Raw genomic sequence first — 26,207 nt, 5'->3', positions numbered from 1 at the left:
CTGAGACCAGCTAGTCCCTGGCCCTTGGGCGAGGAGAAAGGAGTGTACCGGTGAGACACATAGGACATCCCCTACAGAAGGTCATTTCTCCAAGATTGAGATATATGACTAGGCAACTCCATATGTAAAACTTCAAATAGAAATTTAAACAAAAGGAGATAGCAAAAGAATATGTTCCAGACAAAGTACCAAGACATAACCCCAGAACAACTAAATGGATTGGAGATAGGCAATCCACCTGAAGTTTTAAGTAATGATCATAATGATCCAAGAACTCAGAAAAAGAATGACACAGAGTGAGACGTTAAAGAACAACCAGAGTCGAAGACTATGACAACTGAAATGAAAACTACACTAGAAGGAATCAAAAGTGGAAAAAGTGAGGCCTAAGAATGGGTAAGTGAGCTGGTTGATATCACTACCTTGGAAGATAATAAAGAAAAAAGAAGCAAAAAGCAGAGGAGCATTTAAGAGACCTCTGGGGAAACATCAAACTCACAAACATTTGCGTTATAGGGGTACCAGAAATAGAAGAGAGAAAGGGCCTGAGATGATATTTGAAGAGATAATGGCTGAGAATTTCCCTAACGTGGGAAAGGAGACAGTCATCTAAGTCCAAGAAGTGCAGAGAGTACCACATAGGATCAACCCAAGGAAGAACACTCTGAGACACACATAGTAATAAAATTGACAAAGATAAAAAGAAAATATTAAAAACAACAGTGAAATGCAACAGTTTATATGTAAGGGAATCCCCATAAGGTTATAGGCTGACTTTTCTGCAGAAACTCTACAGGCCAGAAGGGAGTGGCATGATATATTTAAGGTGATAAAAGGGAAAGACCTACAACCAATAATACTCTACCCAGCAAGGCTATCATTCAGATTTGATGGAGAAAACAAAAGCTTTACACACAAACAAAGCTGAAAGAATTCAGTATCACCAAACAAGATTTTCAATAAATGTTAAAGGAATTTCTTTAGATGGATAAGAAAAGCCTACAACTAGAAACAAGAAAATTACAAATGGGAAAGCTCATTGGTAAAGTTAGGGAATCATCCACAAATGAATATGATACCTAAACCAATAACAGTGAGAGAAGGATAGTACAAATGCAGGCTATTTGAAATGTACTTGAAATTAAGATATCTGCAACTTAATACAATCTTGTATATATATGTAGACTTCTATATCAAGATATTATGGTAACCGCAAACCAATAATCTATAATAGATATAAACACAAATTAGAAAAAAGGAATCCAAACACAACACTAAAGAGATTCATCAAATTACAAGAGAACAAAAGAGGAAGTAAAGAAAAAAGACCTATAAGATAAATCCAAAACAATGAACAAAATGGCAAATATAAACATACATATCAATAATTACCTTAATTGTTAATAAAATAAATGCTCCAAACAAAAGATATAATCTAGCTGAATGGATACAAAACCAAGACCTGTGTATATGCTATTTATGAGATACCCACTTCAGATCTTAGGACACATACAGAGTGATAGCAAGAGAATGAAGAAAGAATATACTACAATGCTACAGTCATCAAAATAGTATGATACTGGCACAAAAAACACACATAGATCAATGGAACAGGAGAGAGAACCCAGAAATAAACCCGGGCACTTATGGTCAATTAATCTATGACAAAGTAGACAAGAATATACAATAGAGAAAATACAGTCTCTTCAATAAGTGGTGATGGGGAAACTGGACAGCTCCATGTAAAAGAATGTACTTTGAACATTCTCTTAATACCATGTACAGAAATAAACTCAAAATTTAAGACCTAATTGTAAGGCTGAATAATATAAATCTCTTAGAGGAATACAAAGGTAGAACTCTCTTCAACATAAATTGCAACAATATCTTTTTGGATCTACCTCTTAATGTAATGAAAATTAAAAAATAAACCAGTGAACCTAAGTAAACTCAAAAGTTTTTACACAGAAAAGGAAACCATAAACAAAACACAAAACAATCCAAAGAATGGGAGAAAATATTTGCAACTGAAGCAACCAACAACAGATTAATCTCCAAGTTATAAAAATATCTCATACAGCTTTAAATCTAAAAAAGAAACAACCCAATCGAAAGGACAGAAGATCTAAATAGACATGTCTCCAAATAATACATACAGATAGCCAAAAGCACATGAAAATATGCTCAACATTGCTAATTACTGTGGCTATGCAAATCAAAACTACAGTGAGGTATACTTCTCACAAGTTAGAAGGGACATCATTAAAATTTGACAAATAGCAAATGCTTGAGAAAGTATGGAGAAGAAGCAACCCTCCTATACTGTTAGTCAAGTATAAACAAACACTATGGAGAACAGTATAGAAGATCATTTAAAACTAAAAGTAGAAATACCATTTGATCCAGCAATCTCACTTCTGGGCATCTATCCAAAGAAAACCATAATTTGAAAACATACCTGCACCCCACTGTTCATTTCAGCACTATTTCCAGTAGACAAGAGAGGGAAGCAACCTAGATATCCAGAGGAATGGATGAGGAAGATGTAGTACATATATAATAGTATATTACTCAGCCATAAAAATAAAACCAGAATAATGCCATCTGCAGCAACATGGATGGACCTAGTGTTATCTTATTAAGTATAGTATTTCAGAGAAAGAAAAATATCATATGCTATTACTTATATATAGAATCTAATTAAAAAAAAAAAACAGAAATGGGAGTTCCCATTCTGTCTCAGTGAGTTAAGAACACAACATAGTGTCTGTTAGGATGTGGCTTCAATCCATGACCTTGTTCATTGGATGAAGGATCCTGCATTGCCACAAGCTGTGGTGAAGGTCACAGATGTGGCTCAGATCTGACACTGATGTGGCTTTGGCATAGGTCAGCAGCTATAGCTCCAATATGACCCATAACCCATGAATTTCATATGCTTCAGGTGTGGCCTTAAAAATAAAAAAGCAAAACAACAACAAAAAAATGGAAACGTAGAAATGAATTTATTTACAAAACCGAAATAGGCTCACAGACCGAAAACAAACTTGTGGTTACTGAAGGGGAGGTATGTGTCTGTTGGGAGGGAGGAATTTGAGGATTAATAAATATATAATACTATATATAAAGTAGATAACCCACAAGAACATACTATATAGTACAAGGGACTCTACTCAATATTCTGAAATAACCCACATGGGAAAAGAACCTGAGAGATATATACCCTGAAAGAATGGATATGTATCTGTGTATAACTGCATCACTTTGCTGTATACCTGAAACTAAGGCAACATTGTAAAGCAACTATACTCCAGTATAAAATAAAAAATTAAAACAAAAAAAGTAATCATATGATTTTTATCTTTCATTATATTAATATGGTGTATCACATTCATTGATTTGCTCATGTTGAACCATCCTTGAACTCCACTTTATCATTATATCTGATCCTTTTAGTTTGCTACTATTTTAATCAGAACTTTTGCATCCAAATTTCTGAGGGTATTAGCCTGTAGTTTTTTGTTGTTGTTGTTTTCATTTTGTCCGTTGTAGTGTCCTTATCTGGCTTCAGTATCATGGTAATTGGTCCTGTAAAATGAATTTTGGAGTGTTTTTGTCTTGTCAATTTTCTTGTAATGTTTGTAAAGGAATGGCATTCATTCTTTAAATATTTTGGGGGGATTCACCCATGATGATTTCTGGTCCTGGGCTTTTATTTTTGGGGAGGTTTATAATTACTGATTTAATCTCCTTGCTCATTAGGCCATTCAGATTTTCTATTTATTCATGATTAAGATTTTGTAAATTGCATGTTTCTGTGAATTATTTCATTTCTTCTAGGATGTCCATTTTTCCACATAATGTTCATAGCAGTGTTTTGTAACTCTTACTATTGTGATAATGTTATATAAGTCTCTATGTTTGAGACTGGAGAGACAGACTCACTCGGCTTTAAAGAAGTAAGCAGCCATGTTATTAGAGGACCATATAGACAGAAACTGAGAGAAGCTGCTGTCTACTAAGTGTGGCCTCCAGCCAATACCCAGCAAGGTGATCTGGGCCTCAGCCCTACAACAGAAAAGAACTAATTTTGCTGACAATGTGAATGAATCCTTAAGAGGATCCTGAACTCATGTGAGAACATGGCCTAGCTAGCATTTTAATTTCACCCTTGTGAGACCCTGAGCAGAAAATCTCCCTGCACTGAGCCTATAACACTGACCCACCTAAACTGAGATAACAAACAGATATCCTTGTACCTGCTAAGCTTTAGTAATTTGCTATACAGAGAAAAAAAAAAAAACTAATACATTATGTAAGGACTTTTTCTAGCATGTACTTTTTAGAGCACTAACTTCAAGCTTAAATTATCAGGAAATGAGGATACAGTCAGCAGTTAGGTTCTAGATTCTAGTTTAGACATGGTTAAGGGAGCAGCTTACACTGGTGATTAGAACACGTGTTCTTAAATCTTTGCAGTTTGAATCTTGACTTCATCAATTACTAACTCTCCCACCTTGGGAAAGTTGCTTAATTGTTCTTTCTTTCCATTTCCTCATTCTAAAAATTATGTACTACATAGTAACATACATATCACAAGGATAACTAATTATTAAATGAAATAAAACATGAACAGTTATAATAATTCCTTCAGACTGTAGCATATTATAAACTAGTGCTTATTTAAGGAAAAAAAAGTAAACTATTCCCCATCCAGATAAGTCAGATAGGAAATGGACAAGAAATGCAGGGGACAGGTGATAAATAGGTAAGAAAAATGAGGATGATAGATATTCTTAAAGAAACTGGTAAATAAGAATTGCACATTTCTGACATTGAATGTTGTTATTGGGTGAATTTTGGCCATTCAAAATTCATATGTTGAAGTCTACTGCCCAGTATATCAGAGTGTGTCTATATTTGGAGATAGGTCTTTAAAAAGAGGGGATTGAGTTAAAATGAAGTCAGTGGGATGAACCTTAGTCCAATCTGACTGGTCTCCTTATGGGAAGAGAAAAATTGAACACACAGAAGGACTCTAGGGTTGCTCACACAAAGGAAAGACCATGTGAGGACACAGTGAGGATATGGCCATCTGCCAGCCAAAGAGAGACCTCAGAAGAGCACAATCCCGCTAGAACTTTGTGGACTTAGAGCCTCCAGAACTGTGAAAATATACATTTCTGATGTTTAATCCACCCACGTCTGTGAGAATTTGTTGTGACAACTGGAGCAGATTAAGACAAGAATATATGATTTTTTTCTTTATTTTACTTCTCAGATGCATTCCCCTCTACCCTGCTCTGACCAACCTAAGGATGACTCTTACTTACTTCAGCTCTGAATTTGTGGTTGGCACCAAGGCTCCACCTTTCACTGGATTCCTATAATCCTTTCACTATGAGACTTCTGATTTTCCTGAGTTTCTTGATGCTTCGACTGCCCATGTTTTTTTGTTTGTTTGTTTTACTTTTTTCAGTTGTTTATGTGTTTTGTTTGGGCTGGGCATGTGGCATGTGAAAGTTCTGAGGGCACGCATTTAATATGCGTTGCAATACTGACAAGGCCAGATGCTTAACCCACTGCACTGCACCGGGAAAATTCCTCATGGTTGTTTATTTGTATGTTTGTTTTTCAAACTGCCCATGACACCTGAGATAAAGTCTGTTTCCTATAAGAATCTAAGAGAGAAGGAGAGCTAAGTTACATGGAGTAAATGGTAGGCAGAGAATATGAAGATAAAATGTCATTTGGGGGAAATAGGTACATGCAAGCAGAATAATTTCCTTAAACTGTTGAAGCTCAAGGGTCTATCAGTAAGGAGTTTATTAGCTGAACTGATCCCTGTGGAGAAGTAATGAATTGAAAGGCAGCAAAGAGAGTTCACCCTTGCGCTCTCACCCCACATTTACTCTTTAGATTATGTCATGAGTCCCAAGGTTTTAAATATCAAGGTGTAAAATATTAGATAGATAGATGATGGATAGGTAGATAGATCTCTCTCTCTCTCTTTTTGTGTGTGTGTGTGTGTGTGTGTGTGTATTTAGAACTCTTACATGAGGGTTCTTAGTAACAAACAATAGAAACAAGTTAGCTAGTTCAAGGAAAAAGTTATTATAGGATATATGGTTTTGCTCAAGGAATCATCTGTAGGACCTGAGAACTAGGCTTAGAGGTTTCTGCTGGGCCCTAAACCACACACTTCTCCAGTGTATAAACCACTGAAGTCATACTGTGCTTATCCTGCCAGCCAGGCAGGCACTCTGGGCACTTGTGGAGCTTTTCCAGGCTTCCACTGTCCCCTGAACTGCCCTCACTTGGATGGATGTACTAGGCATCTGCCTCTTTCTCATGATTAGTTGTGTGGTTTAGGGTTCTCTTTATTCTTTCATCACTCAAAGTTTATTTTCCCTTTACATCTATTCTTTCCTCTATCCAGAAAACCATCCTCCTTTTCTTGACCTGAATCACTCTTAAATCCCCCAGGTCTTAGCACAACTATTCTTGCCAAGGGAATTTGTCGATGAACATTTTAACTTATACTTGTGACTCATCCAGAGATTCTTCATCCCCTTATCTTATTTTTTCTTAGCAGTTGTCACTGTCTAAAACCATATGACTTAATTTTTTAATTTATTATATTTTTATCTATCACGCTATTAATATTTAAGTTCTATTAGATCAGTTTTAATAGATTAGATTATGGTTCTTCTCTGTCTTGTGCATCTCTTTTTCCAGCTGTGAGAATACTACCTGGCATAAATAGATACTGCCAATATTTTGTTAAGTGAATAAATGAAGGACTCTGGAGGCCTAGGGGAAACAATGCTTAACCCTGGCCATCTGGCTAGGAGTGAAAGAAATGACTTTTCATGGGTTCTAACATTTGAATTCGATTTTAAAGGATGAGGACTTTTTCAGGCAAAGAGATATGGAAAGATATCAGGAATAGAGTAACACTTGCACAGATGAAAGGCACAGGGTGAGATGCACAGTGAAGAGCTCGTGGTGCTGGGAGCAGGGAACACATATGAAATAGGAATAGTAGCCAAGAGTCTAAAGGCAGGTAGGCTCCAGATTGTCAAATTTCTGTATATCAGATTTAGAGTTTATATGTTTGACATTAGCACAAAATATGAAAGCTTTCAAAGCAGGGGCCTGATATGATCTGATGTATTTTAAGGCAATGATTCTCAAATTGTGTTCTCTGCCTCCATGGGGGTTCCTAAGACACATTCAGAGAGTCTCCAAAGTTAAAACTTTTTTTTTCCCCATAATACTGATGTTATTTACTTTTTATCACTGGTCTGCTATTTGCACTGATGTTTGAAAAGCAATGGTGGGTAAAATTCCTGATGATCAAGTTAGGAGTACCAAATAGTACTGGTAGACTTATACTCTTGCAGTTAAAAACAAAGAACTAGTGTCAATGAAGAATGTCTTTGGTGAGATAATACAAATTATTGATTTTAATAAATACTGACCCTTGAGTACATGTCTTTTTAATAATCTGTGTGTGAAATGGAAAGTATACATAAAGCATTTTTGACAGAAACCATAACTGTCTCAAGGCAAAACTATTTTGTTGGAATGTCTAACTGAACTTGTTCGTGGAAAATAATTTTTACTTGAAAGATAATGCTTGCATATGTATACTTGGGTATTTGACACAGATATTGCAAAAATGAATGAAGTGAGGCAGTCACTTCAAGGAAAACAACATAGAGTATATTTGTTGCAAATAATAATGTGTTTTCAAAGAAAAATTGGAATTTGGGAAATTTTGTATTTGCTTCTGCTAGTTAATGGCTTCCTATTATTTAAAGTAATTTCTGAGGGATTTATGGATATTGGTTTACTGATATTTTATAATAAAGGTGCCAACATTTAAAATATTGGCATAATTCAATGAATTAAAGTTTTCCAAATGACTATTGCACAATGCTCAAAAAAATAGTGCATGGGTAAAATCCTTTAAAATGAAAGATAAATGAATGGATTTTAATGGAAAAGATTATAAAAAAATAATGGATTTTTTTTGTATTCTTTCATTACATCTAACTTTTAAGAATCTGTCTTGATGTAATATCAAAAAATATTTATAATTTGGAAAGACTAAAAATTACTTCTATTTTTCCATCTACACAGCTGTTTAGTCCATGGCCTCTTCATATATTTTAACCACATGAATCTCGATGGGTTGAATATAGATCTTGATGTGAGAATTTCAATTGTCTTTCATTAGGCCATATATCAAAGAAATTTGCAAAAATGTATAAGGATATGTCCTCATTGATTTCTTTTTGTTTTAATTTAGTTTTTAGTTATGTTAACATAGGATTAATTTGTTATTGCTATTTTAAATTAGTAACTAAATATTTTTTAAATGTTTCAACATTAATTTCTAGTAAAAGAAATCTTCAATTTACATTGTACTATGCTAACTGAAACCCATGCCTACTGAAACTGTCTTGACTTTTTGCACAGCCCTGTAGTAACTCAGGTAAAATTTCTCATAAACTTCAGCTGGAGTTAATGTGTCAATATACAGAGTGAGGTTTACTGATAAAATAAATATTGATATAATCCACATAAACAAAAATTTTGGGGGGTCTTCAGTAATTTTTAAGGGTATAAAGTGATCCTGCTACCACTGTTTGAGAACTGCCATTTACAGAAAGATATTCAGATGAACAACAGCCTGCTTGTAAAGAAAGTAGAGAAGTTGCTGGGGTAGCTACCCCTCCCCCAGAAAGAGAACGAAATCATTAACTCAACTGATACTTCAGGGATAAAGAGGAAAGACAGGATTTGAGAGACTTTGAGGAGGTTCAATTGGTGGAAATTTATTATTGATGTCTAATTTTTTAAGCTGGGTTCTTAGGCGAATGAAGGGAAAACTATGGACTTTTTTGTTTGTTTGTTTGCTTTTATTTTCTTCTTACAAGATTTCTAATATATTAAGCCTGCAAGGGTATTTTTGGGTCCAGTTACTGACCGTGCTGAGGCTTCTCTTGAAGGAATATTAGAAGATGAAAAAGCCTTCTCATTTGAGAGACTCTCTTTCTTGATGTGAGCAAGAATTGTAACCTGGTGTTGATTTAAAAACCTCCTTTTTTTACATCTATTTTACTGGAAAATTCTTGGTATGTAGTGAATATGTAGGAAATTTTTTTTTAACTTAAAGATTTAAAAAATTTTTAAGGCAATGTTGGTAAGCAGATTCTAAAGGAAAAGTTAAAATTAAGGTGGGACATGAGGTAAAGAGTCATGTTCCTGGAGTTCCCATCATGGCGTAGCAGAGACGAATCTGACTAGGAACCACGAGGTTGCAAGTTCGATCCCTGGCCTCACTCAGTGGGTTAAGGATCTGGCGTTACCATGAGCTGTGGTGTAGGTCACAGACACAGCCTGGATTGGGCATCGCTGTGGTGTAGGCCAGAAGCTGTAGCTCTGATTACAGCCTTAGTCTGGGAACCTCCATATGCCACGGGTGCGGCCCTAAAAAAAAAAAAAAAAAAGTCATGTTCCTAATGGTGTTATTTTTCCCCCTCAATCCCTCTGATTTACAGCCTTCGGCCTCAGTCACAGTCTGTTGCAATGTCTGAGTCCTTGTCCCAGAAGACTCCGCTCCCACGCTTCCTCTGGCCATCTGGAACAGAATTTCTGCACCTAATTGACTCCATGACTCTTCTTTTCCCATTTTTTAGCTTCCTGTTTCTTTTTTTTATGTCTGACCTCTCACCTTCCCTCTAATAAAATAATCACATTCTTCCTTCTCTTTTCAAATCCTTAGTCATTTCCCGACTTTAATGTGGCCATTTGTAACCTTCTCAACCCTCTTCCAAGTAATAGCTTGAGATGTCACCTATGAAATACTTTCTCATCAGATTCTTATGGTTTTATGTGAATTCATGGTCACTGAGTTAAACTCGTTATAAGTGATGGCATGAAAAAGCAGCAATGTTACCATTTTTTATAAGCCAATGCACAAAGCATGAAGGACTAAACCTACTTTATAATTTTAATGCAGTAGATAGTTTATAAGCATGTTTATCACTATCTTTTTGGAACTCACAACAGCTACACACAGAAGGCAAGGCAAATATTACAATCCTGATACTATTTTTTTATTTATAGAAGTAAGTGAAAAATATTCCATGATGCCTAAGATCGTACTTTGCAGAGACCCTAAGACTCGGGTTTTCAAGGTCTCATTTTAGTGTTCTTTTCCCCCGTTCTTGACATTCCTAAGAAATTTAGAAATTGTTTAAAATGAGATGGATACAATGAATCAACCAAAGAAAAAAGTACAAGGTACTTTTCTTTACCACCTATAAAGTGTTTTATTTAACAATAAAAGCTCAGTAATTTAAATCTCTTCTTTTCATCACTCTAGTAAGGTCAACAGCCCTAACTGATGATCTTCTAATGTTTTCTAAGCACCTAACAGTCCCAAATATGAGTCACATCTTAAGAGCAGAAATGCCAAACATATGGAAATAATTCACAGAAAAATGATACTTAGGATGGATAAATGTAGGTATGAAAAAAGATTAAAGGAGCATGTATAATTAAGTGGTTAATTGGTAAATAATAAGGAGAAAAAAGAGGAATGTCATGAATAGTCAAAAGGTAAAAATCCATCCCACTCTTGGGCATATATCTGGACAAAACTCTACTTGAAAGAGACACATGCACACTCATGTTCATTGCAGCACTATTCACAACAGCCAGGACATGGAAACAACCCAAACGTCCATCAACAGATGATTGGATTAGGAAGATGTGGTATCTATACACAATGGAATACTGCTCAGCCATAAAAAAGAATGACATGATGCCATTTGTAGCAACATGGATGGAACTAGAGACTCTCATACTGAGTGAAATGAGTCAGAAAGATAAAGACAAATACCATATGATATCACTTATAACTGGAATCTAATATCCAGCACAAATGAACATATCCACAGAAAAGAAAATCATGGACTTGGAAAATAGACTTGTGGCTGCCTGATGGGAGAGGGAGGGAGTGGAAGGGATTGGGAGCTTGGGCTTATCAGACACAACTTAGATTTATAAGGAGATCCTGCTGAGTAGCATTGAGAACTATGTCTAGATACTCATACTGCAACAGAACAAAAGGAGGGGGAAAAAAATGTATACATGTAAGGATAACTTGATCCCCTTGCTATACAGTGGGAAAAAATAAATTAAAAAAATAATGATGTGCATAATAAAAAACAAAACAAACAAACAAAAACCCACTCTGAGGTACCACCTGACACCAGCCAGAATGGCCATCATCAAAAAGTCTACAAACAATAAGTGCTGGAGAGGGTATGGAGAAAAAGGAACCCTAGTACACTATTGGTGGGATTGTAAATTGGTGCAACCACTCTGGAAAACAGTATGGCGATTCCTCAGAAAACTAAATATAGAACTATCATTTGATCCATCACTCCCACTCCTGGACATCTATCCAGAGAAAACCAGGACTCGCAAAGACACATGTACTCTGATGTTCATTGCAGCACTATTTTCAACAGACAAGACATGGAAACAACCTAAATGTCCATCAACAGAGGAGTGGATCCAGAAGAGGTGGTACATATACACAATGGAATATTACTCAGCCATTGAAATGAACAAAATACCATCATTTTTAGCAATATGAATGGACCTAGAAATTATCATGCTAAGTGACGTCAGCCATAAAATGAGACACCAACATCAAATGGTTTCACCAACATGTGGAATCTGAAAAAAGGACAGACTGATCTTTGCAGAACAGATGCTGACTCACAGACTTTGAGAAACGTACGGTCTCCAGAGGAGACAGTTTGGGGGGTGGGGGGATGTGTTTGGGTTGTGGGATGGAAATCCTGTGAAATTGGAGTATTATGATCATTATATAACTACAGATGTGATAAATTCATTTGATTAAATAAATAAAAATAAAAATAATTGAAGAATTCAAAAAAAAAGGTAAAAATCCTATTTCTGGACTCAAAGTTAGTAATGATATAATATAACCAAAGAAGATTCAAATAAGGCTATCTTAGTTGGGGGAGAATAGTGGAATCAGCAAGTAAGAGTATCCTAGGGGAAATAGTAAACATTATCATGCCTTACTTAAAATAAGCTATCAAAAACTGGGTTTGAATCATAAATAATATCCAAATCTGTATGTCCTTCCTGGTGAGTATATTTAGCTTGTTGATACTTTTCTTTTGTTTACCCTTGAGAACACAGGAAACCCTGGACAAGTGCTCTGACAGTTCTTCATCTTGCTAACATATGTTACACAAAGTTATATGAATTCAGGTTTAACTAGGGCAACAGCGAAGACTGTAAGTCACTAAATACCACCAAGGTATTTGATACTAAGGGGCTTTCTTCCTTATCCCTGTATTCTCGGGGCACTATATTAGGAAACATGCCATTTGCTAGAATAAAACATCACCTAAGGAATCATTGTGATATCTTAAAAAACATCTGCTCACTCACTGAAGACTTAAGTAACGGAAATCAAAGAATAAATTTTCCTTTACTTGAATCAAGTTCACATTTTTGTATTTTTCATCTATGTGCTATCACCTCCTTTTCTCTTTGACTTCCCTTTTGCTTGCCAGAAAGTGATGTATGAATTTTTCAGAAGCTATTCTTTCCAAATTCTCAGCCAACTCCTGTTTAAGATTACATTAGCAGGTCCTCTTTTGTTGTCTGTAATGACAAATCATGGTCTTCATGGATTATGTATGTTTATAGTTATGTGGCATAGGGAACTAATTTTGATTGAAATAGACTTTATTGTTGCTGAGCTTAACTTTTTGTATAATTTTGATGTTGTGTATGCTGTGAATACAAATGTATTCTCATTTTATTCCAAACTGATTGTATTTGGTCATATGATAATATGATCAGAGTTTATGGAGTGCTTATTAATTGACATGCACTGTATTAGTCACTGGAGATACGGAAATAAACCAGATGCCTTACCTCCTCCATTTTAGCTCATTGTTGCCAAGCTGTAAAAGCACTTATCACATCATGCTATCATTATGTATCTGTACTAGAGGGAAGCACTGTATGTCATGAAGATGAAGGATGAAACAACTAACTCCACCTATATAATAAAGAAGTTTTCCTTGTGGAGAGTATACTGCTGCAGCAACAGATTCAATTTATCTAACACTTTCTGGCTAACAAAATATATTCTCATTTGGTCATTTTTAAAAGGTATGTGGTGGAGTTCCCATTGTGGCTCAGTGGTAATGAACTCATGTAGTATCCATGGAGATGAAAGTTTTTGATCCCTGGCCTTGCTCAGTGGGTTAAGGATCCAGCTTTGCCATGAGCTGTGGTGTAGGTCACAGATGCAGCTCAAATGCTGCAATGCTGTGGCTATAGTGTAGGCTGGAAGCTGCAGCTCCATTTTGACCCCTAGCCCAGGAACCTCCATATGCCACAGGTGCAGCCCTAAAAGGGGGGGGGGCTCTGGCTTAGAGATTATTCATTGCTATTGCTATGTTTTGTGCTTGAGAAAGCAGATGTGCGACATAGTTTATGAGACTGAGGTCACAGAAATGATACGGCAATGAGACCTTAGCCTAGATTTTCTATATAGAAGAGGAATTCTTCTATTGTTTCATATATAGAAGCCATTCTTTCTTGGATTTTTAAGAATCCATGTTTTATCATGGCAAAAGATAATACTACATCTCAGAGTTCTATATGTAAATGAAAATCGAAGAAAAATACTTCCCATCTGTAACTTACATTTTCACCAGAGGGTCTGTTGAGAAGTTCTTTAGCATTACTTGTAGGTATCTTCTAAAGACTATGCAGCTTCCATCTATTTTTTAATTCATTTACCTTGACTCACTCTAAGAACATCATCTACTTTTCTTCACATACACCTTGACACTGACCTCAACAAAACAAACATTCTGTTGTGTGCTTCTGCATGTCCTCTCTGTTATTAATTCCTCTAGTGAACTGGTGCCATTTTTTAATATTTTTCCATTTAGGGTAAATGTGCACTTCTAAACAAAGTCTAAAGGGAGATTTGCTTCTATTACAGAATAAAGGCACAAAGACAAGCTGGCCATTATAGCTCTATGCCTGACAAGAGAAATACATCAATCATTTTCTAAGTAGGTGAGTAAAAATACACAAAAATATAATTGAAAGAATCCTACTTAGTATCTGTTTATGCAAATCTCTAAACTCTCTGATGCTTCATCATGTCCCTGTAGGGGGATAGAGAGCCAAACAGTTCAGAGCTGTAATTAATTGGGCAAGTGGAAGTCTTCACTTTAAGCTTTATAGATGCCTGCTCTTAAAATCGGGGACCAGTATTTTATATTTTTAATGCAATATACTCATGTCTGTATTCTTACTCATAATGCCCAGAGATTGCACCCAATGGAATATTTAGTTTTTCATCATGGAACTTGTCATTGTGAATTGTCACTGAATAGTTGGGTTGAATGTCATCCATAATCTAGAAGAAATATTAAATGGCATTTCAACACAAGTGCTAAGTGTCTGTGACAGTAGAGGTATTTCTCAGTGGCTGATGGAGTGATGTGACTATAGACTGCCTAACTGAAACAGACTTGGTAGAATAGTTTCAATTATGTAACTAAAGAAAGATTTTGGACCAAATGCAGCCTCATCAAATGCAGTTCAGTGAGATTGAAAGCAGGTGTAAATGTAGTGGAACTGAGAATTACAGACCATGTAATTTGAAAATGTTCATTATCCAATATACTTTGAAGATTATAGACAGGGTCCAGCCTTGTTAAATAAGTTGCCATAAAAAGTGCATTTTGGGCTAAAATCAAAGGAAGGACAAATTATCACTGTTGTATTTTGTTTCAAAAGAAATTAAATGTACCATGTATCAATGTTAGAAATAATTCACATATGTTATTGTGGCAAAATGTTTTTTCCCAATTTAATTAGCTGAAATATATACATAAAACTGAAGATAATTTTTCCAGTTTCTTTACCTATCTTGACTTTGATTTAATATTATTTCCTGGAACTAAAGACTCTCATGCGGAGTGAAATAAGTCAGAAAGAGAAAGACAAATACCATATGATATCACTCATATCTGGTATCTAATATACGGCACAAATGAACCTTTTCCACAGAAAAGAAAATCATGCACTTGGAGAATAGACTTGTGGTTGCCTGGGGGGAGAGGGAGGGAGTGGGATGGATTGGGAGCTTGGGGTTAACAGATGCAAACTATTGCTCTTGGAATGGATTAACAATGAGATCCTGCTGTGTATCAATTGGAACTATTTCTACATACTTACAACACAGCACGACAATGGGAGAAAAAATTATGTGTAACTGGGTCCCCATGCTGTACAGTGGGGGGGAAAAGTGTGTTGGGGGAAATAACAATAAAAATACATTAAAAATTATTTTCTTTCATTTCCAAAGATATATTGTATTTTAGTTATTTATTTAACAGATATTTGTTGAATTCTTGATAGTTGTTTGTCCTCCGTAGAAAATATACCAGGACAAATATACTGGGTATGCTAAGAACCACCCATGTTAATAAATAGTTGTCCTCTCTTGAGAATAAATTTAGCTGTGTGAATTTATCAATAAATCCTAAAATAAGAAAATATATAAAAGTTTTTTACTTCCCTAGAAATTATCTTCATGAAGTGTGGAAGTACTGGTAACTAGTAGACCTAAAAACCCAAGAAACCCACACACCTATAGTAAATTAATCTATGACAAAGGAGGCAAGAACATACAGTGGAAGATACTCTCTTCAATAAGTGGTGCTGGGAAAACTGGACAGCTGCATGTAAAACAATGGAAGTAGAACACTATCTAACACCATACACAAAAATAAACTCAAAATGATTAAAGACCTAAATATAAGGCCAGATAATATAAAACTCCTAGAAAGATATGCAGAATGCTCTTTGACATAAATCACAGTAACATCATGTTTGATCCACCTCCCAGAATAAGGTCATTAAAAACAAAAATAAACCAATGAGACCTAACTAAACTGAAAAGCTTCTGCACAACAAAGGAAACTGTTAAAACAAATTAAAAAAAAGAAAAGACAACCCCAAAAATGGGAGAAAATCTTTGCAAAGAATGATGCAAGAGACAAAGGCCTAATCTCCAAAATATACAAACAACTTGTATACTGATACTGAGTTAAATAAGTCAGAAAGTGAAAGACAAATAACATATGATATCACTTATGTCTGGAATCTAAAATATGGCACAAACGTTCCTATCTACAAAACAGAAATAGATCATGGCCACAGAGAGCAGATTTGTGGCTACCATGGTGGAGAAGGGAGGAAGTGGGATAGACAGGGACTTTGGGGTTATGGACGAAAATTGTTACAACTGGAATGGACAGACAATGGAGTCCTAATTGTATAGTACTGGGAACTATGTATGACTGTTACAACTGGAATGGACAGACAATGGAGTCCTAATTGTATAGCACTGGGAATTATGTATGACTGGGTCACTTTGCTATACAACAGAAATTGAAGAAAGGTTGTAAATCAATTCCATTGTAATTAAAAAAAAGAAAAATAGAAGAAATAATGAATCCATGTAGTTTATGAACACAGTATTTATGTAACCTCAGTCTTGGGAAGGGTTGAGTATGACAAAGAGAGGATTTGGTAAGGAATCCTGAACTCATTGTGGCATGCTTATTTAGTGAAGTGGTGTGAGTGAAGCAATTTTGAACTATTTTGCATTTAATATTGGATCAAACTAATTAGTCACTGTATTGTCTCTGCTGGGAACCAGGGTTCTCATTCAAATGTACAATTGGGGAAGGTATTCCTGTGGAGGATTGGTATGAATTCATATTTCCTAAAATACATATTTATTTGTCTGTATATATATTTATATGCACATGTAACTATATATGTTTGTCACTGTGTGTATATTAGGCATACCTATTTCTTAGATATGGAAGTAAAGACACCCACTGGCAGTGAGTATACCTGGTGCTGTGGTCTTAATCTATAATACTTTTCCTCACTAAAATAAATGAAAACTTCAGAGAATAGATTATTTAAAGGCTGGGACAGAGTAGGTACAAGATGATAAGGCTCATTTTGCTCTAACAGAACAAAAGCAGGTGCCCCTCCCTGCAAATGATCTGGGAAGGTCACAAGGGCATAGGAGACAGCTAAAAGGGGCTCTGAAGGGCCAGTTGTGGCAGTTTGTAAATCAAAATAATTAAGTGTGCTAATGTTTTTAAACCATGGAAAAATAAGAATTCATGCCTACATTAACAAGATGAATGAGCAAAGAAATAAATGGAGAAGAATAGAGAATTCTTGCCTAGAGTAGAATGTAATGGTTTGCTGATAAGTGCAGAGCAAAATCATTATTTTGTAACTATCAGGATAAATTAGATCAAGCAAGATTCATCAATGAATGCTAAGCCAGGGAATTTTTTTGATAAGCATCAAGATATGTACATGGACTTTCAGTGTCTTCCCATGGACAGGTTATTAGTTGCAAAGGGGAAAAAAGCAGTGAGTAAACAGTGAAGAATTCTAAGAACACTTGGGCCAGGTGATAACTAACAAGGGAGAGGTGGTCAGCTGTGGCTCTGTATGTGACACGCTGAGAAGGACACAATGTCCTCTGTGCAATATCCCAGCTGAGAATGCATACCCTTAATTTAATCATGAGGAAATATTAGACAAATACACAATAGGAAACTTTTTTTCAAAAGGAGAGGGTGAATTTTTCAAAATATGTCTATATAGAAAATATAATGAGGAAATATAATAAGGTCAAATGCTAATGATAGGTGCATCTGGGTGAAGGATATATGGGTATTATATGGAAGGATTATATATGTATTATATCCCAATAAAAATAAATCTATGTACCATTTTTTTGTAAGTATTTTTACCTTGACATAATTTCCAAATCAAAAATAAAAAAGTATAGTCTGGTAGTCAACACTTCCTATTTACAAACAAAAAGCTGAGCAGTAATTGAGGATTTTTCTTGATTGATCAAATTTTCTTTTTATAGACATGAGAAGAAAACCAGGATGACCTGAGATTAGAGACAAACCAATCAGCCCAAAGATAAGAATAAAAATAAACTAATTAGAAAATCATGCTTGAAAAAAAACTATATGTTTAAGATAATTGCAAGGAATAATTTAGGAAAATTCTAATTTACACTGTACTAGAAAATTTTGTAAAAGATATTGAACATTTTGCAAGCTATTATATAAACAGAGAAAACAGAGGATAAAATTGCAATTTCTGGAAATCAAACACGTGTTTGCCAGGATGAAACAGTTAAATAGAAGCTGTGGAAAATAGACTTAAGCAAATCTTTTCTATCAAAGAACAAAATTTCAAAGATGAAAAAAATCTAAGAGAAAAAGTTAGGACATATGAAACAATATGAGAAACACAGGCAAATATAAGGAATTTAAACTTATTATAAAAGCTTTCTCCAAAACAGAAAACAACAAAAAATTAAGATAGTGTGAGACTGGGAGAAGAAATCAAAGAAATAACAAAAAAAACCACTTCACTTATCTGAAAAAAAGTTTCATAACATTGAAGACACATAATGAATGCCTAGGACAATGAGTGACAAAATACATGCATAGACATATCACAATGAAATTGTAGAACATAAGAAGTAAAAAGATACTAAAAACTTCTGAAAGATATATAGAAAAAAAGAACATACAGATTTCATATAAAGGGCAGAATGCCTTTCATACAATATCAAATTACCAAAAGATGCCAGAAGACAATGTAGCAGTGCCTTCAATATTTTAGAAGAAATAAATCATCAAACAAGAACTTGGGGCAATAATTTTTTTTTACATTACCTCCTTTGAATCCATTATGAATTCTCAACTTCATCAAAACTGAAAAAGCAGATTTTATGTAAGAGTGTTTCAAGAGACTTGGACGACAAGAAAGAAATTAGATCAGGAATTAAAATAAATCCCAAGATTATTTCCATGTGTAAATTCAAGAAAATAAGTTACTTTCATAAAGAGATTTAATTGTACAGAAGCACAAGTTTCTTAATCATTAAGAAAACATAACAAATAAGTAGAAACTCTAGATAAATAAAAACTATGCAGTAAATTTAGGGTCTAATCTTTTAAAAAAAGTGATGATTCATATACATAGTATTAAGATAGAAGAGCAGTTCTATGAATTACAGTAAAGATAGTTGTGTGAACCAACATCACATTAAATATACCTCTTCCCTCATCCTAACCATTTTAAGTCAGCTCCTTTCCTTTCTAAAAAACTGAACTATCCTTCTCTTTTAAAATTTTGCCTTTTCCAATTATGCTAAGTGAAATATCAGACAGAGACAAATACTGTGTGATTTCTCTTATATATGTAATCTAAATCTTTCCATAAATGCAACAAACTCAGAAAAAGAGGTAAGACCTAGAGGCTGTAGGATGGGGGAGGGAGAATTGGAGGAAGGTAGTCAAAAGCTATAAACTTCCATTTATAAGACACATAGTATTAAGGTTGTAATGTCCAACATGATGACTATAGGTAGCTCTGCTGTATAACATATAAGAAAGTTGTTTAGAGAGTAGATCCTAAGAGTTTCCATCACAAGGAAATGTTTTTATTTCTTTTTATTTTATGAGATAATTAATGTTAAATCTATGGGAGTAATTTCACAACAAATGTAAATAAAATCATCATGCTGTACCTTTTAAACTTATCCAGTGGTGTATATCAATTATCTTTCAGTAAAACTAGAAAAACATGTTTTGCCTTTTCCTGAATGCTGTATGTATTCAATCATGGAATATGTAAGCTTTTAGGTCTGGCTCCTATCGCTAACTGTAATGTTGAGATTTATGTATGTTACTGCATATAAAAAATGTTTGTTCTTTTCATTCCTCTATGGGATGGATATACCACACGATTTGTATATCCATTCACCAGCTGAAGAACTTTCTGGTTGTTTCAAGTTGTAAATAATTTTGAATAATGCCATTGTAAATATTTGCATACAGGTTATTGTGTGTGTATGAATTTTATTTCTCAAATGATGAATGATGGCTGAGCATTTTCTGTGTGCTTATTTGCCATCTACATGACTTTGGTGAAGTGTCTGTTAAAATATTTTGCACATTTTTATGGGGTTGGTTTCTTATTATTGAGTGTTGAGAGGTTTTTATGCTGGATACAAGTTTTTCATTACATATGTCATACACAAGTATTTTCTCCTAGTGTTTGGCTTGTTTTCCTTTTACTTAAAAGTGTTCTCCAAAGAACAAAACTTATAATTTTATTCAATCCACTTCCTCCATTTTTCTGTATCTAATAATTGTTCGTAAGAACATTTTTCCTATTTTTTCTAAAATTTTTAAGAGTAGCACCTTTTGCAGTTAGCTCTGAGGTAGTTTCAAGTTAATTTCTGCATCCACTGAAAGACATGGGGTTAAGGTTCATTAAGAGAAGAGATTGAGAATGCTAAGAATTAGATCACATCAGACTGTGAATTCTAGAGGTCACTATGCAAAGTTTGAGAGATTGAGGAGGAAAGGAAATTAAACTTGGATTAAAGGATATAAGACATATGAAAGTGAGAATCCAGTAGTAAGTGCCCATAGGGTGTGTTGTGTTTCCTGTATTCACTGTATAAACAATGAGGTGAAGCACAGCTCACACAGGTCTTATATAGATATTCCTGTATAGGGTGATGAGCACTGGGATGTACCAGAATCAGTCTGTGTGACACCTCAGATCATCTCTGCCATGCCTGAAACCTCAATCTCTTCTTTTGCTTCCTAGCCAGATGAGTTCGAGAAATGGCATGTCATTCTTTTGGTCCTTTGCAAGATGGATGCTACTTTTATTGCCACCACTATCTGTAGGTAAGCCCTACGTGACAGAGGTGGCAAACATAGATCCACAGAGGCTCTTGGTCCCTCAGTGGTTAACCTCAGGGCATAGTCACACTCCATAACAGCAGAAGTAGTAAGGCTCTGTGGGATAGATTTTGATCAGTTGGTGATGGGGCAAAAGAGATCTAGCAGGTGAGTGCATCTTTCTTCCTTCCCCAGGTTCAGAATATTCCAAGTACTGTGAAATGCAGTAATTTCTTACAGCCTTCTGCAGATATGTATGAGTCTGAGCAATGAGTTATAGTTATATTGAAGCTGTGGCTAATTTGGTAAATATCCTTATGTATTTTCTTTCTCTCTTTCCCTGCCATACTCCGCTTTCTCCCTCACAACTGATTCTCTTGGATTGCATTCTCTGATAAAGGGTTACTATGTAAGCATTTGCTTCTTATTCTGTGTTCTGAAAAACATAGGCTAAATCACTGAAAAAGAGAGAGAAGTTTTCTTAAAGAGTAAAGGCGTTCCCTTATTTAGTCCCTTACTGAATGCGGCCGTTGACAGACCTGGAAAATACACTCTGGAAACTCAGCCAATGGCTCTGTGGAGACTGGCAAGTAGCTAAGTGGACAACCATATCAGAATGTTCATATGTAACCCAAGGGAACGCAAAGATAGGCATATGCATGATGCACCTTTCCAAAAGAGCACATAATATTTAGGGAGAGAAATATTACAAAAGAGGAAGGTGGGGTGAAACTCAAGTATATTGTGGTTAATTTGGCCAGTTATTATTTAAATTCTTTGAAGTTGTCTATTTACTGCCATGCCAAGTTTTATGAAAGAGGAAAATGAGGTAAAGAATATTTCTCAGTGTAGAAAAGTTGTTAGAAACATTATTCAATGCTACTAATTCTCAAAGATCCATGGTAAATATTTTATCAATTTGTACTTGGCCTTCGTTTTGACTCATTAACTCTGATACAAAAGTGATTCCTAATGCCAAAAAAAAGTTGAGACAATTAACTTCATGTTTTTGGAACTACATTATAATAAAGTTATGCTGTATTGCCTACATTACCTTCCTATTGTTGTGAACAAGGTATTTCAAATTTAGCAGTTTTAATGTAATACTCCCCTATCAACTCACAGTCATATAGGTCACAGGGGTGCGCTTGAAATACCTCATTGCATCCTCAGGGTTTTACAGGTGTCAGCAAGGCTTGGGGGAGAATTTTTTCCAAGTTCACTGAGGCTGTTGGCAAATCCAGCTCCTGAAGTCTGTAGGCTTAAGGTCCCATTTCCTTGTTGGGTATTGGCTATGGGTTTTTCTCAGATCTTAGATAGTGCTCCCATTCCCTGCCACCTGCTTTGCCTTCCAGCCTCAATCTTCAAAACTCTAAAGCCAGAGATAGAGAATCTCACTCACATGGAGTCCTCATGCAGTAGTTTCTTTTTCCTTTAAGTTCTCACCTGATTAGGTCAAGACCAAGGAACTTAATCTCCCTTCACAAGCCTTACCACAGGAAGGATATGTCAGCATGAGTCACTGGGGTTAACTTAGAGTGTGACTCCCTACACTGAATCATGTATTTAGGGTACGGAGCAAAAGAGAAGTATTTTTTACCGGTTAATTTAGAACAAAAAGTTCATTTATTGTTTCTCTAATGCTGTGTGAGAATACTGGAGGTGAATCATGGCTAGTGACAAGCCACTGCTGCGGTCAGTCATAGTGGGATCCTAAACTGCACTGCTTTTGTAGTTCAGGGAAGAAAAGGGGTCACATGAAAAGAAACAGAAGATATTGCAAGTATAAGATAATTTCAATATGTAAAAGGAATTAGAAAAATACAAAATTATTTTTTATCTTCCCCCCCCTTCAGACTCTTTCCTTCCACTCTTTTCTGAGGCACTGAGTCTGGCTTCCTGAGTCTTGACATCTCCCTCAGACGGATGTCTCTTATTGAACCATCTACAACTAATCCAATGCTAATTGGATAATTAGTAAACATGGGTTAAGAGGGCTTATGAAGATGTCTCCTTTATACCTGCCAAAATACATTTTTTGATAGAGGTCTTTTACATCTTAATCAGGACACCTTGATTTTTTTGTAAAGATAATGGTGATGATGAGGCTGGTGGTGTTCTATGCAGTTTTGAACCTGATTCATTAAATAAACTGGATTTGGTATGATGCTGGAAGGAAATAACAATTATTTTTTACATATGCTATTTTTAATCAGCTCTATGGTTCATGTGTTTCCTCCCAGAAAAAAATCTAAGACATTCTCACTGCTTGTCTTGACATCCTCAAATAATATATTAATGGTTCTATTTTTGAAGCAATAAAAAAATTCCTCCAGTCCATATGATATAAAAACTACAAGCTATCATCCATCTTAAAACCCCTCTCTTGAGCTTTCAATTTGTGGTTGGTTCCTGCTCCATTGTTGTTACTGAACAACAAATTACTTTAAAACTGATCTGTCTAAAGAAAGTATTATATCTTGCTTATTGCTTTATGGATCAGGAATGTGAGAAAGACTCAGCTGCACAGTTTTCACTTGGATTTTTTATGCAACTCTGGGTAGATGCTGGCTGGGATAAGCAGCCCTGTGAAGCCTCACCTGGATGGATGGATGTCCAAAATGACTCACCCATCCAGCTGGCAATTGATGCTGGCCATCTTCTATGTGTTCAGCTGTGGTTGTTGGAAAGGATGCCTGTATGTGGCTGTTCCATGTGGCTTGAAAACTGAGCAACTATTTGGAGTTCACAGTTCAAAAGAAAAAAAAAAAAAAGGTATCTCTTAGAAGAAAACTAGAAGATGCATTGCATAACTCAGCCTAGGAAGCCATATAGTGTCACTTCTGCCAAACACTTCTGATCAAAAGATTCATAAGCCATGCACTTTGAGAGAGTGAATATCCTACTTCTTGCCTCGAGAATAAAAATGAAATTTGTGGCCAGAAATTAAAGCTGTCACAGCTCCCTTCTATAGCACAGACATCTTGCTCACCAGAACCACATACAGAACCACTACCTCATGTCAGTGTAAGGTAAGCTGGCTCCCACTGCAGCCTGTTTCCTCTCCTTACCCGCCCTTCACTCAGGCCTGAGCCTTGTCTAATCATCTGCAGGCCTTTAATTTTAGGTGTCAACAGGTGCTTAGGTATCAGTCTATACATCCACAAAAATTCAGTGATCATGAGAAGCACTCCTCTTGGCAGTCTTCTCCCATGATGTGTGTGTATGTGTGGGTGTGGATGTGTGCACTCACACATACTAACAGGTCTTTCTGAATAAATCTCAATAAGACCGAAAATTTTAACTTTTATGATGAACTTTACTAATATAGTAGGCTTGAATCGTGATGGACTAAGTATCCCCAAACTGGTTCAAAATCTCTTAACATCCTATAAACTAAATCTGGCAATCCACTGAAATACAAATAGCATCATATGATTCATTGTGATATCAACTAACAGATCTCTACTTCTAATTTTCCAGATTCCTTATTTTTCACTTATGCAGATAACTAAAAAATAAAATATCTAATACTACCTCTTAATAATACAACATTTTTCTATTTTCTGAAGAAAAAATTGCCTTCAAATATGATGCATCTTCTGTTCTCCCCTCAAAAAGTTTCAGTATTTTGTTAGTGACAGTAGAAAGATCCCAATGAGCTTCAGCAAGCAAAAAAAGAATGCCAGCAGTTTCTTAATAGGCAATATCTTTTTTTTTTTTTTTGGCTTTTTAGGGCTGCACTAGCAGCATGTGGAGGTTCCCAGGCTAGGGGTTGAATTGGAGATACAGCTGCTGGCCACAGCCACAGCCACAGCCACGTGGGATGCGAGCCACCTCTGTGAGCTACACCAGAGCTCACCTCAAGGCCAGATCCTTAACCCACTAAGTGAGGCCAGGGATCGAATCTGCAACCTCACGGTTTTCAGTCAGGTTTGTTTCCACTGTGCCATGACAGGAATGCCTTAAGAGGCAGTATCTTGATAGAAGCTTAAATGTACTCGTAACTTTTGCTATATTAACATAAAAGTTTATTAAAGGTCATACAGTGCAACAAATGACTCATATTGGAGTTTTATTTGAAGATAGAATAATTCCCACAGCAAAGAAAACCATAAAAAAATGAAAAGACAATCCACAGAGTAGGAGAAAAACCATTTGCAAGAAAAAGGTATTTCTCCAAAGATGACAAACAGATGACCAAAAAATACACAAAAATATGCTCAACATCGCTAATTATTAGAGAAATGAAAATCAAAACTATAATGAGATCTCATCTCACACCAGTCAGAATGACCATCATCAAAAGTCTACAGGAGTTTCTGTCATGGCGCAACAGAAATGAATCTGACTAGGAACCATGAGATTGTGGGTTCAATCCCTGGTATTGCTCAGTGGGTTAAGGATCTGGCATTGCCATGAGCTGTGATATAGGTCGTAGACACGGCTCGGGTCTGGTGTTGCTTCAGCTCTGGCATAGGCCAGCAGCAACAGCTCTGATTGGACTCCTAGCCTGGGAATCTCCATAGGAACCACAGGTACAGCCCTAAAAAATACATAAAAGCCAAAAAAAAAAAAAAAAAAAAAAAAAAAAGCTGGAGAGTGTGTGAAGAAAAGGGAAACTACCTACTATGTTTGTGGGAATGTAAATTGTTGAAACCACTATGGAGAACAGTATGGAAATTCCTTCAATACAAAATATAGAATAACCATATGATCTAGCAATCCTACTCCTGGGCATCTATCCGGAAAAAACCATAATTTGATAAGATATATGCACCTCAGTGTTCATTACAACACTATTTACAATTGCTAAGACATGGAAGCAACCTAAATGCCCACTGACAGAGGAATGGGTCAAGATGTGATACGTATACACAGTTGAATACTACTCAGCTATAAAAAGAAGAAAATAATGCCATTTAGAGCAACATGGCTGGGCTTAGAAATTATCATACTAAGTGAAGCATGCAGAGAAAGACAAATATCATATGATATCACTTATATGTGGAATCTAATAAAAAGTAATAAAAAGAACTTATAAAATAGAAACAAACTGACAGATTTCAAAAATCAAACCTGTGGTTACCAAAAAGGGAAACATGGTGGGGAGGGATAAATTAGGGGGCTGTGATTCACCTATAGGCACTACTATTCATGAAATAAATAACGAACAAGGACCTGCTGTATAACACAGGAAAATCTACTCAATATTCTGTAATAACCTATATGACATAAAAGAATGACTATATATTTATTCATTATGTATTCATATATACATAT

At 35.5% G+C, this 26,207-nt stretch overlaps 1 protein-coding gene and 1 long non-coding RNA gene across 4 annotated transcripts in view; one reads left to right on the top strand and one right to left on the bottom strand.

The window, feature by feature from the left end:
* DTWD2 (DTW domain containing 2) overlaps positions 1-15,894 on the top strand; it is a 1,117,698-nt gene extending 1,101,804 nt beyond the window's left edge. Inside the window, exon 12 of the transcript XR_014838614.1 lies at positions 14,090-15,894. The gene's annotated coding sequence lies outside the window, so the exon portion shown is untranslated. The remainder of the gene's footprint in view (positions 1-14,089) is intronic.
* The window catches only part of LOC110259775 (uncharacterized), a 1,242,567-nt gene that overhangs the window by 254,878 nt on the left and 961,482 nt on the right, over positions 1-26,207 (bottom strand). The window lies entirely within an intron of this gene.

This window comes from Sus scrofa, chromosome 2 (genome assembly GCF_054392235.1).
Source record: "Sus scrofa isolate SSC_HxYL_T2T_F1_AM1 chromosome 2, Sscrofa_HxYL_maternal_Yorkshire_Landrace_v2.0, whole genome shotgun sequence".
NCBI classification, from domain to species: domain Eukaryota; kingdom Metazoa; phylum Chordata; class Mammalia; order Artiodactyla; family Suidae; genus Sus; species Sus scrofa.
This window is presented reverse-complemented; position numbering and strand designations above follow the sequence as displayed.